The sequence below is a fragment of the Stegodyphus dumicola genome, chromosome 1, assembly GCF_044657685.1.
Source record: "Stegodyphus dumicola isolate Sdum_Otavi_A_Nest chromosome 1, ASM4465768v1".
In the NCBI taxonomy this organism is placed as follows: Eukaryota; Metazoa; Arthropoda; class Arachnida; order Araneae; family Eresidae; genus Stegodyphus; species Stegodyphus dumicola.
In genome coordinates this window covers 5344072-5360119 of record NC_140768.1, presented here as the reverse complement: position 1 = coordinate 5360119, position 16048 = coordinate 5344072, and the positions used below count along the sequence as shown (strand labels likewise).

At 35.4% G+C, this 16048-nt stretch overlaps 1 long non-coding RNA gene across 1 annotated transcript in view; it reads left to right on the top strand.

The window, feature by feature from the left end:
* LOC118195988 (uncharacterized) overlaps positions 1 to 6767 on the top strand; it is a 406615-nt gene extending 399848 nt beyond the window's left edge. The window contains exon 4 of the long non-coding RNA XR_015040077.1: positions 6369 to 6767. This is a non-coding gene — a long non-coding RNA (uncharacterized LOC118195988). The remainder of the gene's footprint in view (positions 1 to 6368) is intronic.
* The last annotated feature ends 9281 nt before the right edge of the window (positions 6768 to 16048 follow it).

Below are 16048 nucleotides of genomic sequence, written 5' to 3'. Positions count from 1 at the left end.
ATCGTGAACGATCTTACGCCACTTACCGCTTGTTATATTTAAATGTATTCTTCTGAAATATTAACGAAATGATGCAGCTATGTAATTATAGCATCATTACTACAAGTTTGAAGAGTGGTCATCGTGTTTGATATGTTTCGGGCTCACAAGATTGAGACTGCTTGGACAATGAACTCATGGGAAATGAAATCCCACTACCAAGAAGAAACTGCTTCGAAACAAAGAAATGTACGCAGCGCATTTGTTTAGGTAACACGTTTATTTGATTAATGTTTCAAAGTCACAGGTTAAAGTATGACGAGAAGAGGCATTTAAAATATGAAATTGTGACTCATTAGTAACCTCTTTAAGTCGCCACGAGTGTTAAATGCAAGCCTGCACCGCAAGTGTCGTATGTCATTTTGTGGGATAGAGTTCCATGCCTATTTATAGCACTAAGTCAGTGAAATCAGCAACAGTCCGTATTGGTTGTGGATGACGGTGGATTTGTCGTCCAATCATGTTCCATACATGCTAGATGGGAGAAAAATTTCGTGATCTTGTAGACAAAGCTAACACTGTCCACACTCTTCAGAGCACGGGTGGTAGGAGCGGTATATGGATTAGCGTGATCCTGTTGGAAAATGCCCTCAGGAATACTGCTCAAGAACGGCAGCACAACCAGGGCATTAACTACAAAAAAAAATTTCTAAAGAAAACATTGCTGTTAAGGTAAGTGGGATAATGACGAGAGTGCTCTTGCTGTCATAGGAAATTGTTCCTCAAATCGTAATTCCTGGTGTAGCTCCACAGCGTCTACGCAGAAGACAGCTTTGTTCCAAGCGCTCCCTGGCCTCGTAACCACCATACGGCAGTCACTGGCACAAACGGCCCCCATCTGAGCACACAATAAATCCCCACTCCGCCCTCCAATGGGATATAAGCTTGACCCGCACCTAAGTCGCAGATGGAGTCAATTTGGAGTTACTGGCATGGCAACTACAAGCTACCCTTTGATTTGTTACAAATCGCTGTGTTACTCTCGTGTCAACGAAAGCTCGAATCTTTATTGCATATAAAGAGCGATGCCACGCAGACATACAGTGATCTTTTCTTTGAGTGTTGGTACGTGTGCGGCTGGACCCCTGTTTTTTTTTTTTTTTTTTTTTTTTTTTTTTTGAGACACTACCTTCTTGTGACCACAGCTGCCAGTATGTACTTACTGGACACATCTTCGCGAAGTCTTTCTGCAATGTTACGAAAAGGAAATCCAAATCCACCTTCTTGCAGCCTTATTACAGAGTCTCGTTGAAACTCAGTAAAATGCTGGTACTGCCTCCGTCGTCTCCTTAAAGTCTCAAATCTCCCTCACAATGCCCAATCTAGAAACTAAATAAAACACACCAAGTTTTCATGCGTATTTAAAGTACACGTGATTTGTATGATCATAGCGGCGATACTAACGTCAAATGCTTTCATCGTGCGCGAAATTTAAATACACGTCGTCTTTCACACGCGCAAAGACGACTCGCTAATTTCTTCTTGGTGCTGAAATTTAATTTCCTATCAGTGTAACTGTATAACGAAAATGTTTAAAATGTGGCCTCATATATAAACTAATTAGGAAACAAATTCCCCTCACAGCTTGCGGAATAATCTTTGTTGTAGTTAGGCAAGAGTAAGTACATCGCTTTTATGTTACGTTAAAACAGATTTGAACTGCTGACATCTTTAAAATTTTCCCCTCATCAACGTTGCCTTGAATTATATACAACTTAAATGATCATCATTGTCAGTTATATATTTTAAGGCTATTTCCCAATACACACAGTTTAATTTTATCTTTGCTTCTTTACTTTCCATTCATCAAGATTGAATCTCAGTCCAGATCTCTGAGATCAGTTTCTGGGTTTTTGCCTAAACAGGGCTCCCACTAGCATAATAAAGTACGATTAGATGTGTCTTATAAGACTAAATATAACCTCATGGTTTTATTCTAACGAATGAATCAAATAGATTGTCAATTTGAGACAAATTTGGTAACTTTTTGTTAAAAGATGCGAAATCTAAATTTTTAAGCGTTCCTTATAGAAAAACATGCAAAAAAATTAATTTTCCTAGCGAAGTTAGTTAAAAATTTAAAAAAAAAAGAAAATCCGAAAGGAATCAGATTTTAACGTCTTATATTATTCAGCACGCTTTCTTCCGTCGAAATCTCGGGTATCATATTTCAACGAAAATATTTATTTTGAACGCTATCGAATGCAGTTTAATGATGTTTCTGTGTGACATCTGTACGTAAGAATAGAATAAAGGACTCCCAAAACGGATTGCAAATGAATTCAGGACATATGAATGCACGTACGAACGCATCTTGCATAACTCAAAAACGAGTAGCCTCAGAAGGCTGACATTTTGTATATAGGACTGCTATAACATGTAGTTCTGCATTTTTTTTTTTTTTTTTTTGATTGCAATCGGCAGCACCAAAAGTATATAAAGATATATTTACACACCCACTCTGTTACTCGGCTTCATGAGCTCATTTTTTATATGTTGGTAAATTGTGCATTTTTTGCTTTAAAAGTTATTGAATTTTGTTTTCTTTTCCGGTTAAAGTTTTTATGCCTTTAATTAATCTGCATGCAATAGTTGTAGAATTATTAATAATTTAAATGTTGTTTAAGTGCGGTTAAGCTTAACTTAGCAGTCCCATTGGTTTGTCTACATTTGAAATTTAGCAGAATAGTGAAACAAGTCAGTTTCTGCACCATCAGTGCCATTTTGGCGAGTGGGACCAAAAATGAACTTTCAGTTTTGTGCACTGAAAAATCTGACTTGTCGCCCATTGGCCGAACTGCTAGTTTTTGCGTAGAAACTCTAATTTTATTTGCAAGAATTGTTTTTAATTGTTTTAACTATGTCTGGTGTTTTACGTTTTTCAATTTTTTTATGAAGATATGTTGAGGATTTATGTATTTTTCCCTTGTCGCGAAGGGGCCCACCAGCGGCCGAGCGGTAAAGACGCTGAACACTGGTAGTTCGGTCTGAGGTTCGAATCCCGCGAACGGGCTGGCTGCATGGGCGTTTTCGTGGTTTTCCCCATGTGTAACGTGTATACGAGCCAGTTTCCCTTAGAAAGTCCTCCACGAAAGGCATCCCTCCCTTTAGGCAGATAGCCCTCGTGTGCTTTGCCATAATTAAATACACCAACACCCTTGTCGCGAAGTGAGAACTGAATGAGAAATATGTCTAAGGAAGTTCGATAAGATATGTTTACATGAAATGCAGCAAAAAATTATGTATAATTTAACCCTTTCCACTCTATAATTTTTTTTTACTAACAAACAACTCTTTAATTCATTTATAAAATAGATAAAAATGGGGGTCTCAATAAAACGTTGTATTGAAACAGGACAGAATGCGTAACAAATATTTTTCCAATTATATTAAGTAGTAAGATAAATAAAAGTAGTAAAAAATAAGTAAAAAAATAAAAATTTATATATTTAACCGATTTATTTACCTTAATTATTTATAATTTTCAAAGTATGATATTTTTAAAACATTCTCCTGGATGAAAACCGAGTTTCCTATCACTAGTATCACAGCAGAATATTGTTTCTTTCCAGTTGGAACATAACCATACAGACCTTGCGTTTTTTTATAAGCAAAAATATAATGAGTCTTCCCATCTAAACGCTGGAAAGTATTATCTATGGACAATTGGCCGGGTTTTTGGGTAGGAACGCGAAAGTCTTTGATTAGACTTATCAATAAATTATCTCTAAATTTTGTATGTGACATCTGTTTGATATTTTCCTTCCTAACATATTCATTGAATAAAATGTATGCGTTCACAAAGGAAGTTTCTAATCCCCAGAAAAATAACTTTCGCCACCATTTCAAAGTCTTCCTCATAAAACAATAGGATATAACATACTGGTCGGCGACGTCTACGGCACCCATATTCTTATTATAATCTAATACGACAGTCGATTTGTTTATTCCTTTTTGAATGGCATTTTCAGCCGTCTTTGATCTTTTGCTCACAAGTTGTGAAATAGAAGCATGTTTTGTACTAAACATTGTGACCACTCTTTTCTCACCCCATACCAATACTAACGTGTTTCCTTTTCTATATGCGATTTTCTGTCCAATAGCTAATTTGGGCTTTTTAATTCATTCTAGCAATCTTTTTCAATTAGTCATAATTGTTCCAATAACAAAGCAGTTGGCTTTAGAAGTTCTGCACTTAAAGTGGGGTTCGTATAAAATCTGTCAGTAAAAATATGATATTCGATTCGGCTTCAGGAATCGAATTCCGTAAATTTTGATAGAGTTGCATCACAATTCTGTTAGTGAAATTAAGATCTGGTCTAATTAAGCCATCTGTTCTAGTCTTAGAATCTACTAAAAACATGAACTCGAAGTCCCCATTTTGTTGGTTTTTTAGGGTTATAGTACATGAGAAAGTTTATTTTTCCCTTTGAACGAGATTGTAGATTCGTCAATTGCCAAACTTTCACGAGGTATATAATTTTCCATAAATTTTTGGTTTAGGTAATCCAGAACGTTCCTCACTCTTTCTATCCTTGTCCCGGTCGTTTGAGTGTTTGGTGAAATTGTTTCCAAATGATTAAAATTGACTAAAATATTTTTAAAGTGAATTTTTCTTTCTAAAAAATGACATCTTCAAATGAAATGCTTGAGACCAATACGATTCCGAAGCTGGACAAACAACAAAGCCCATATTTATGACAACACCAATAAAGGTTTTCATTTCACTCGCAGTTACATCTTTCCAATTTTGCCAAATGGAATATTTGCTCGGTGTTTTTTCTGATATTATTTCTGCTGCGTATTCATTAGTTTCACTCACTATTTTTTCAGTAGGGTAGAAGTGAAAAACACCTTTATGACTTACTTTTTTCTGGTCATTAACTACTAAAGAGTTTTCGCCAGTAGATCGCATTAAAGTGCACTAGGCAAAGATATTTCCAAATAAATGGTACTAGGGAAGTACCAACACCCGTGGGGGAAGAAAATTCAGTTGCGTGAGCAGACGTATCTTAATACTTACGAAAGTAGGCGTTCATCATAAAAATTGTGCAGTGATAAGCAATGGCATTAAATTGAAGCATGCAGGCAGGTGCACTGAGTTATATGGCAAATGCAGATGATGAGTGCAATATAGCTAGTAAGAGTGCAGGGTAAGCAGTAGTGAGACATCATGAAAATGGCGCGAAGACAGTTCGAAACTAAGAATGGCATAAGAGTTCAAAGTCCTTCAGAAGTATGCAGTAGCTAGATAGGCCGTAAAAAGTTCAAAAGTTCGTAGAATCATACGATAAAGTAAAAATTCATACGAAATAATTTTAAAATGAAATAGTAACATAAAAATCTTGAATAAAAAAAAAAGTTTCTTGATTAACACAAGTATAGGATGCAACACAAATAATAGGATAGAGTCCAATTTCAGAGTTCAAGTAAATTGTTAAATTAAAATTTACAAGTTACCACCATGATGAATTGTGATGAATTGTCCTTGGGCGTTTGACAGTGTATTCAATGGTTGGATCATAATCCAACATTTGTTTAATTGCGTTATACTGACTATGCTTCATCTTTTAGAAGATGTTGTGAGCTGTCATGAGTATAAAGTTATGCACAGATGGAATATCTAGGTCGTTATGAATTATAGAGTTTCTCACGTACCAAGGTGCATTCACAATGCTACGTAGAATTTTATTTTGAAGTATATCCAGTTTTTTGAGCTCAGTTTTATTGGCGATTGCCCAGGCCGGCACTGCATATAGCATGATCGGTCGAATTAGGAAAAACGCATCAAAAAATTCTACAGGTGATGTGCAGCTGAATGGAACTTTTGGCCCAACAACATTTTCACCAACTCAGAATTTTATGTCATGATGATAATTGTCTTAATTGATGACATTTGTCCATAATGTTTCATCATTTCCAACAAACTGCCTTTTTATATGTAGAAATAGATGATTGCTTATTACTATCCTCATCATCGCTTATAAGCCTTCTAATTTTTCTTTTTCTTATAATTTCTTCGTCAGAATCGGTCTCGTTTTGAAAAGGAACACAAAACAATGGCTCAGACGCTTTAGTAAAACTTGTATCATCTCCCACTACTTCAAGTTCGTTATCTATTTGAGTCATATATTCGGCGTCACTGCTTTCATACTCATTGGTGAAGGATTGTTTTCTCTTGATTCGAGGCATCTCCATTTTTATACATTTTAGCACATAAAATAAATATAACAGTTTAATTATTATTATTAATTTTAATTAAAACATACGTTTTTATGTAAACAAAATATCGAAAACGAAAACAATCACTTTTTTTTTTCCCCCTAAAGCATAGAGGACGTGCTTTCCGGAAGACAGCACTAGTGTGACAAGGTCACTCAGGTGTTCCTTATCTGGCCCTCCAAGGAAATAGTTCCCAGACAAAAAGACTCTTGCCAAAGAACGTCCAAGATTTTCCTCTTCCAGGATTTATCGTCTGCAAGTTCAAGGAACCGGCTTTCCCCAACTAGAAGACCGTATGGTCACTGAGAATACTGGAGGTGTAGCATCGCTCTGCTTGGAGTATTTTGTTGTGCTAAGAGATTTAGCACAGACTAATCTTTCCGAGTCTGCTGTTGTTTTAGCATAGAACATTTGTAACCGCTTACTATTAGATGAATTGTTATGCGCGTACCAGATTGATGTAAGCTTCTTAGATTTATGTTTTTATTAAAATTCTGGTTATTGTTTTATAACTTGAGTTTGCAGTCATTTCAACCTAAAATACAACAGAGGCGTTTTCACCACACTACAAACGACTCTTTTGATCCTAATGTAAAAATAATACCAAAAAGAATTTTAAATTATCTAAATTGGTCAAATATAATAAATTTATAAGATCTTCGAATAAGATAAGATCTTAAGACCTTCGAACATGTGACTGTTACAAGAATTGGGATATTTCATTTATTTTAAAAGCCAATTACTTCCAACTTTTTACAGCTAACTACATATCATAGCTTCTTTGAGAACTAGTAACCATAAAGTTTGTGTTTCCACACATATTTTTATAAATTAATCTGCTTTATGACAAAATGTTTTATGCGTTCACGTCATGTTTCCACCTGCCGAGCATGATATTTTAAAAATGGCTAATGGTTCATACTTGAAATTGGATGGAATTCTTTATATGGGCACTATCTTCTAACTGAACCAAAAATCTGATGAATATTTCAATATTAAAAAAGTTTATGCACGAAAACAGACTTTTTTAATAAAATACATTTTATAAACTCAACTCCAAATAAAATAAAAATTTAACATGAAATTCTTCGAATTTCTGGTTCACAGCGGTTTCCAAATGTTATAAAAGCTATATATTAAATATGGAATTCAATTATGCAACAGAGCGTTTTAAATTGTGCGCGCACGGTGGAAACATGACGAAATATTTTGTCACAAAGCGTAAAGGACAATTTAAAGAAGTGAGCTTGATGAACTGCTGGAAAAGAAAATAGATGAATGTGAATCTCCATACGCTGCGCCAGTGGTTCTCGTGCCCAAACCAAACGGAAAAGTCCGACTTTGCGTTGATTACCGAGGACTGAATGTTGTTACGATGTCAGACTCGTATCCATTACTTACTACAAGCTGCTAAACACACACCACATACGACAACCATTGATTTAGATCTGGGTACCATCAAGTCAGCGTTTGTCCTACAGACAGAGGCAAAACAGCATTTGTTTGCCCTTTTGGGAACTTTCCGATTCGTTAGAATGCTTTTCGGACTGAAGACTGCTCCGGCAACTTTTCAGAGACTAATTGAAAATTCCGAACCACTGGCCAAACTGCTGCATTACTCCAATTTGGTAGACAGTTACGTACGCCGGACGATGTTACACATGATCTTTGACATGTTATCTCCAATGGTAATTTTGTAGCAGATATTACCCACTATTTGAAGAGATTTTCCATCACAGTTAATCAGGTAAAGGAACTAGTTGAAAAGAAAAAAGACTACCAAAAATAATATGCTCATGCAGGGTCGAGGACCTGGATACCAATTGGATAGACAAAGTTATATAATGAATCTAGGAATCAAAACTGGAGATCGGGTTTGGATTTCCAAGCATCCTATGAGAAAATCCGCCGAACCGAAAACAAGAAATCCAACCGAACCAAAACGCCGAACCGAAATCTCGACGGAGCAAGTTTAAGTCTAGTTATTCTTTCGAGAATTTTCCCATTTTTGTTTTGCTTTAAGAAAAGGGTTTAAAAAAGGAGCAATTTTTTGTATTTATTAGTCAAGTAAGATGGCCCTTACGTTATTATGACTCGACGCTCACCGACTACCTATGAGGTTTCAAACTTAAATGAGCCACATACCCCATTATCATTCCTCGGCCTTAAGGTGGCCATCATACTCCATTAGATGTTTACTATTCCTCGGTTTTGCTTTGACTCGAGTTCATCACGTCTTCGCAGAAAAGGACGTCCCAGGAAACATACTGCTGGTTCCTCCTCGGGACGACATCGCAGCAAGAGGGGGAGGATGTAAACATTCGCCGAAAAATATAAACATTCCTTTTTTTTAATAGGTCATGTGACACAACCAACTTTACAGTTAGAATTTTGAACGATTCGCGCGAGCTACGTAGCTAAGAAACTCTCTCGCTTTTATTATTTCGTCTGTTAATTCATAAATAAACTGGTGTTCGTCATACTTAATTGTCTTAATTTTTAGCCCCGAGATTCTTTAATATAATGGATAAGAAGAAACATATGTGATAATATACTATATTTATTTCTCACCCTCGCATACCTTTTTCTCTAATTTTTTTTAGCGTATGATTTAGAAACTTCTATTTATAGTAACAATGTAAACTGTAAGCACAACTAAGAAAGTATTTTCTGTAAGTGAAAAAGAACATGTCTGAAACTGAAAAGTTCATTGAAATAAATAATATAATAATATTGGTATGTCTCTCATGTGTACTATGTTTATTATTCAGCCATTTCATCAGGAGTAGTATACACCGCGTAATTTTTCCCTCCTTGTTTCCAAGCAGTAAAATAAGCAAGAAAAAGGGGATATACGCGAATAAATAAGGTATTCGGTGGCGGCGGAAGCGTGTCTGTAATGAATAAATGCCATATCCTGCATTTATTCGTTTCTTTTCCTAATGACTGACCGGAAAAATTACAACTACGTGAAACATTTGGAATACTGAAGTTCTTGTACATGTTGAAATTTGAATCTGCGCTTTTTCCATTGAAGCGGCAAGCATGAGTCCCTGCACAAGAGAAAACACGCGGAGACAGCAAAATGGGAGACGGAGTGACGAAACTTACTTAAAAATTTATTTAGTTCCCACTTGCAAGTAACAAACAAGCTCTTCATACGGCAATCGCATACTCTCCATTACTCTAATGGAGAAGTCCCTGTGCCCCAAATAAAATTCAGAGGCGAAATTCGATGCTAGCAGACGAATGGAGTTCGAATTTGAGCCTTAAGGCGTTTTTTCCGAGGATGCTTTGAAGAGAGATATTGGGACTGATTTTCAGGGAAAACTGCGCAGTCTGCAAGCGGGAGATTTCAAAGGCTTGAATTGGAATGTTGGAAAAAAAACCAATGTGTACCAGTGCAACAGAAAGGCATGGTACGCTATAACTGTCAAAGCAGCATTGGCCAGATGGAAATCCGAACTAGCATTGAAAAAAAGTATGGTTTGACCTTTGCTGACTTTGACCATTGTCCAATAAGAGAGGCAATAAATGACATAATGATAAATCTCAGCGCGAATAAAGTTACAGGGCTAGATGGGCACCTGGGAAATTCGACAATTTCCAGAGGATACAAAAATTGCTCCTTTTTTAAACCGTTTTCTTAAAGCAAAACAAAAATGGGAAAATTCTCGAAAAAATAATACTGCAAAGAATAATTTTTTTTTTTTTTTTTTTTTTTTTTTTTTAATATTCATGCTAATGAACTCATAAATAATTGAAAATATGGTTTTGTAACGGAGAGGACTATGAATCATGCACTGAATCACTTACGGAACACGGTAATTAGAAACAAGCAGAGCCTAATGTTGTCGTCACCAGTTCAAGGAACCTTCAAATCGTTGTGCAAAAGCAAAACAAAAATGGGAAAATTCTCGAAAGAATAATGCTGCAAAGAATAATTTTTTTTAACATTCATGCTAATGAACTCATAAATAATTGAAAATATGGTTTTGTAACAGAGAGGACTATGAATCATGCACTGAATCACTTACGGAACACGGTAATTAGAAACAAGCAGAGCCTAATGTTGTCGTCACCAGTTCAAGGAACCTTCAAATCGTTGTGCAAAAGCAAAACAAAAATGGGAAAATTCTCGAAAGAATAATTTTTTTTAACATTCATGCTAATGAACTCATAAATAATTGAAAATATGGTTTTGTAACAGAGAGGACTATGAATCATGCACTGAATCACTTGCGGAACACGGTAATTAGAAACAAGCAGAGCCTAATGTTGTCGTCACCAGTTCAAGGAACCTTCAAATCGTTGTGGTGGCATGACGTTTTGAAACGTCTTCGACCTCACTTATGCCTACTTGAATGAAATACAAATTCAAATCACAACGGATAGAGGCATTCCACGTGCAAAATGTGACGAAACGCTGCGCATAGGGCTTTTGCTTAGGTGCAGCCTAGTAGCAGAAATCGCTCTCAAGCTGTTTTATGACAACGCAAAATTAGAAATAATGTTCCCTTCCGATATATTCATCAGGCCTTCTGATTATTACTTGTTTCGACTGATGACGCATAGACTATCTGAGCAGCGCTTGCATCATACGAAGATACCGAAAATGTTATGCTTACTGCGAAAACCCTTGATTCACGTGAAACATTACAAAGGGTTCCCGAATTTAAAGACATTTATGCTTATCTAAAATATCTTGATCATTTTTTAACATCAGGAAATTAAGACCACCAGAACAGAATCGCGAATTATGAAGTTATTAACAATATCTTATTTTATGCAAAAACTACTAATCACAATTAGGAATTCAGACTTGTTATCCGACACAGTTTAAGGTTAAGCAGGTTACAAGAATTGCATGATTCGATAATTTAAAGCCACCTTGGATAAGGAAAGCAGCATAGCCAGTTCGCAAGACGTTACATTTTCTGCAGTTGTTGTGAAGTTTGTAAGTGCGTATGTTAGGTCGTGCCGTATTTGCCAGCTAGTTAACGATGTTAATTACATCGTTAACTATGTTAAATACATCGTTCATAGTTAACGATGCCAGCTAGTTACGTTAGTAGGCCCGGCGGGGTATCTAAATAGCATAAACAGTTCCTTTTCGAAATGAATTAGTTGAATTAGCCTTATTAGGGCCATACCCATTTGTGAAATCAATAAAAATAGACATTTACTAGTTATCGTAGATCATTCTTCTAAGTGAGCAGAAATAGTTCCCTAAAAAGAGCCTCCAGTAAAATCGTTTCAGATTCTTTTCTAAAATATATATAATAAAATATTGATCTCCATCAAAAGTAATTTCAGATAATGGTAAACAGTTTATTAGTCAAATATTCGAGGGACTATACGCAGGGCTTGGCATACGCCATTTAAAAATACCTTATAGGCCGCAGAATGCGGCGGGGGGGGCGGCAGTACGCGGGCAGGCAGCCAGCCAATTGCCTATAAATGGGCCTGTTAAGACGTTCAATATCATGAGCTAGAGAAGACAAAAGAGAAAAATTTTTGCCCACGGTTTGAAGGACCCTGTGTGATCCAAAAAAATTCGGAAGACTGTTGTTCATTTAAAAAATAGAAATGGGCAAGAGACAGTGACAAACATGTCTGGTCAAGCCATATTTTGAACAAAGAGATATGCGAATTTTTAAAGATATTTTATAGGCAGCACTACATGAAAAGGAAACTTCCAGTGACGTCGGAAATACATACTTCTGGGAAAAAGAGACAAGGGACTGCAAATACAGAAGAAAATCCAAAAGACTCGACTGCGAATAGACGTTAGTAGGACCAGTTCACCAAGGAAGCAACCGAAAGCACACTATCCAAGAGTTCCTGAAAATGACCTATGCACTACCAACACACACTTAGTGTGAAAAGAAATTAAAACGCCCCTGTTCCCAAGCACAATGACCGGCATGCACCGAAGGTTCTATGGAAGACGTGCCCAGTGGAGGAAATTCCAGAACCACATAAGAAACCGCGAAAGTTCCATCAATCTCGTTCCCCTATGTTCCAGAGGAAACTTCAAGTTCGAGACCATATCCCCAAACTATAAAACAACCAGTGTAACCATAAAATCTTCAAAGGCGTAGAAAAGTTAGAAAGTTCCGGGAAGGAGCGCAGAAGAGGAAACGGTTACATAAACCAGAGAGTGAAGCACAGCTACAGAGAAGAGTGCGACAAGCGAACCGCTATCCTTCGTGATAGGTGTTCGTAACGAACCTCCAAAGAAATGGTAAAGTTCCAAAAAACCGAAAGTTAAGTCAAATTTATTTTCCTTCGCAGATTCAATTTCTAATTGATGTTTCTATTAAGTTCCATCGATCTCTTCGCCTAAGATCCAGAGAATACTTAATGTTCGAGACCATATCCTCTAACTACGAAACGGCCATCGGAACCATAAAATCTTCAAGGGTGTAGAAAAGTCAGAAAATTCTGGGAAGGAGGGCAGAAGAGGAAACGGAAATGTCAACCAGAGGGTGAAACTCAGCAGAAAACAGTGCGGCAGGCGAAACGCTATCCTTCGTGATAGGTGTTCGTAACGAAACTTCAAACAAATAGAAGAGTTACAAAAAAAAAGTTAAGTGAAATTTATTTTTCTTTGCAGATTCAATTTTCTGTTTTATATCAAAAACGACAATAGTTGCTATTTAATTTAAATTTTGCCTCAAGTGAGGTCATGTCAGTTGTTTTTTAATAGCAAGAAGCTCTGAATTTAAATATGCATTTATTTGTTCTGATTTTAAGTTAGTCTAGAAATAGAAATTCTGTCTTAGTCTAAGAGACTTATGTTGAGGAGATTGGTAAAATTGTAAAGCAACTTACAGGTATGTGCATATGATGTAAAGTCTACACTGAATTTTCTTTAAATTATGTATTGTAAATGTTTCATGTGGATTTTCTTATTGAAAACGTTAAAAGTTCTGTTATATATGTATTGAAGTAAAGTAAATGTTTGCATAATTATAAGAATTAAAATCTTGCAGTGTGAAAGAAATGTTTAAATGAAAGCTAGCAAAATAAGAGAAAATTAAGTTCCTTGAGCATCCACTGCATCAGCTAAATTTTCAATTCCACTGTCATCGAGAAGATTGTCACAACGTCCAAAGCCACGGTGAAACTAACATTGCCAAGAGGCTCAAAGACTGTAAAGGAAAGCATCGAGAAAATTCCATCAATACCCTACATTACCCAACCTAATAATCTCTTTAAAAAAAGGCAAAGCAAATACTTGCAGAGTTGAGGGCAAAAACAGAGCCAGAGGGATTCTTGGATTTCTTATTTGTCAACAACTGCATCCTCTAGATAAAATAAGTGAGTGTGGGAAAGAGTAAAGAAAGCAAATTGAATGTCTAATAACGAACTTATTCTCCATTTCGGAAAAAGATGGCCGAGTGGTAAGAACACAGAAGAAACTGCGCAAACATAATAGCTGACAGTTTTGTTGCAATAACTGGCAGCTGCAGTTACTTCCCAACTGAAAATCTTATAACACTAACTTTAGCATGCATGCCAAAAAGAGCCCTTTTGAAGACATATAGGTTTAGTCCAGGTCCTGATGCAATTAATTATGATATCATAAAGGTAAGGTAAATTAATATTGTATTGTACGCTTTTTGGCTTTAAGCAACAGTCATGCTCACTGTTAAGAATCTCTTATTATTTCACTCCAAATTGTAATGTTTAACTTTTGAAATTTGGCAACTAGTCTTTTAAGATATATTCAAAAAGAAAAAGATGTTCTAAACGTGTTTTATTTTTACTGCTGTACATAAACTTCTGTAAATAAATATATTTAACTTATTGGATTACATTATCTTCGTATGCTGATATTCAACACTTCACATTGTCAATGTTAATAGTACCACTTTTTAGGATATCAGAATATTTGATATTTTTAACCTTTATAACAACAGGAGCCTTACTACAACTAAGTAGGGGCACATCACTATTAAACTTATCCTTATTGGTACCAGGTTCATTACAAATAACTTTATCAGCACTAAGAACATTAAAAATTTTTTAACATGGTTTCACACAATGTGGATTTTTACGAGACCTAGAAAACTAACACTTACCTTTAATGTTATAAAGTTGCGCATTCATTTCTTTGATCTGGGTGCACATCATCTCGCACTGCATATTGGTGTCCTTGTCAAGATTGTCTTTAAGGCAACTGTCAATTCCAATCATTAATTTTATCTTCAAAACCTATGGGGTTCTTGAGGAAGTCCACAGCGTTTATGAACTCCATCTCATCATAAGTTTTCTAAACAAGTAAATCCTTATCTGTAGAAGTCATATCATAATCATTGTTCAAGTCTGAATTGTTGGACTCACAGTTCGAAATTTCAGGACAGTCGTTATCATCCATAGCCAAAATAAGAGCACAGACACTCACTATACGATAAAACACAAGCATAATATCACTAAAATCGAAGTAATAGAAGGTACCAGAGATGCCAGCATGTACAAGGGATACCTTCTCGCTCAAACAATGTGAACCGGACCTCACAGCGACAGAAAAATATGTGTGGTAGAGACAACAGATTTACACAGAAAGAGCAATCATCTTAGAAGACAAATTCATTATATGAAAAAAAAAAAAAAAATCAGAGATTGTCCAAGAAAAAGATTTTGGAAAGAATATCTCAGCTAGTGAGAAATCCAGAAAATATTACACAAAAAGGAAACATAAAAAAATTGGCTTGAGTGACTGAACTCTTCAATGGCAGACATGGAGAGCAACATGTGGCTAAATTACATGTAGGTCCTAAGGAATTAGTTTGGCCACTCCAACAATTGTATCCTTTAGAGATTGAATCAAACCAGTTACGTATTTCTTCTGAAAAAGATATCTTAGTAAAAAATGAGCCAAAAATGGAACCTATTGTTGAAAAGAAAGAGGCAATAATTAAGAAAGAAACTGATTTACCTTCCTACCCAAGTCTGGTCAGAAGTGGTCAACAAGTATTTAAGCCAGACAAGCTGAATTTATAAGAAATTCTGAAATATTTTAATTTAGAATTTTTAGTAGGTTGTAATTTTTAAGTTACTGGGTTGAAATGCTTAAAAAATAAGTTTCTTCAACTTCTAAAAATTTTTTAGTGTTTTGAATTAATTAAAATTTAATAATCATAATACTCTTTCAAAGCAAAGATGAGAGTATGTTACGAATCGATACTTTAATTAAGACATAAATAAAAGTGTGCGTGTCTTAATATTAAAATAATAAGTTTTCATAGTTTAGAATTTGGAACATCAGAAAAAATTTAATTGTTGCTAAGTTATGTTTGAAATGGGTTCTAAAGTTTACGAAATATTTAACATGATAATTAGATAATATTAACATGCATAGTGCACAATAGTAAGCTTTTGTAGTGCACAACAATAGCACGTAATTTTAAAAATTAATTTTAATAAGTTTCTGTTAGCTTTGTATCACTTCTATATCTTATGACTTTTACAATAATGCTTCGAACACCAATGTATATATATATGTGCAGAAAAGTATAGGTTATACAACCTTAACTTCTCATAAGCATTTTATTCGCCATAGCTAATTGTCAAAAAAGAATGATAGCACAAGATAACGATATTATTTTCCTTACATGGCAAGAAATACAAAATATGCTATGACTTGCAAGAATTATCTATATTCACCATACAATCAAAATCTAAAATCTTTAAACAGAAAAACTAGATTTTAAATGAACATTTAAAAACACATGATTGCAAACCAAAATCAGAAGTCTTTAAGCCATGAAAATTGGAT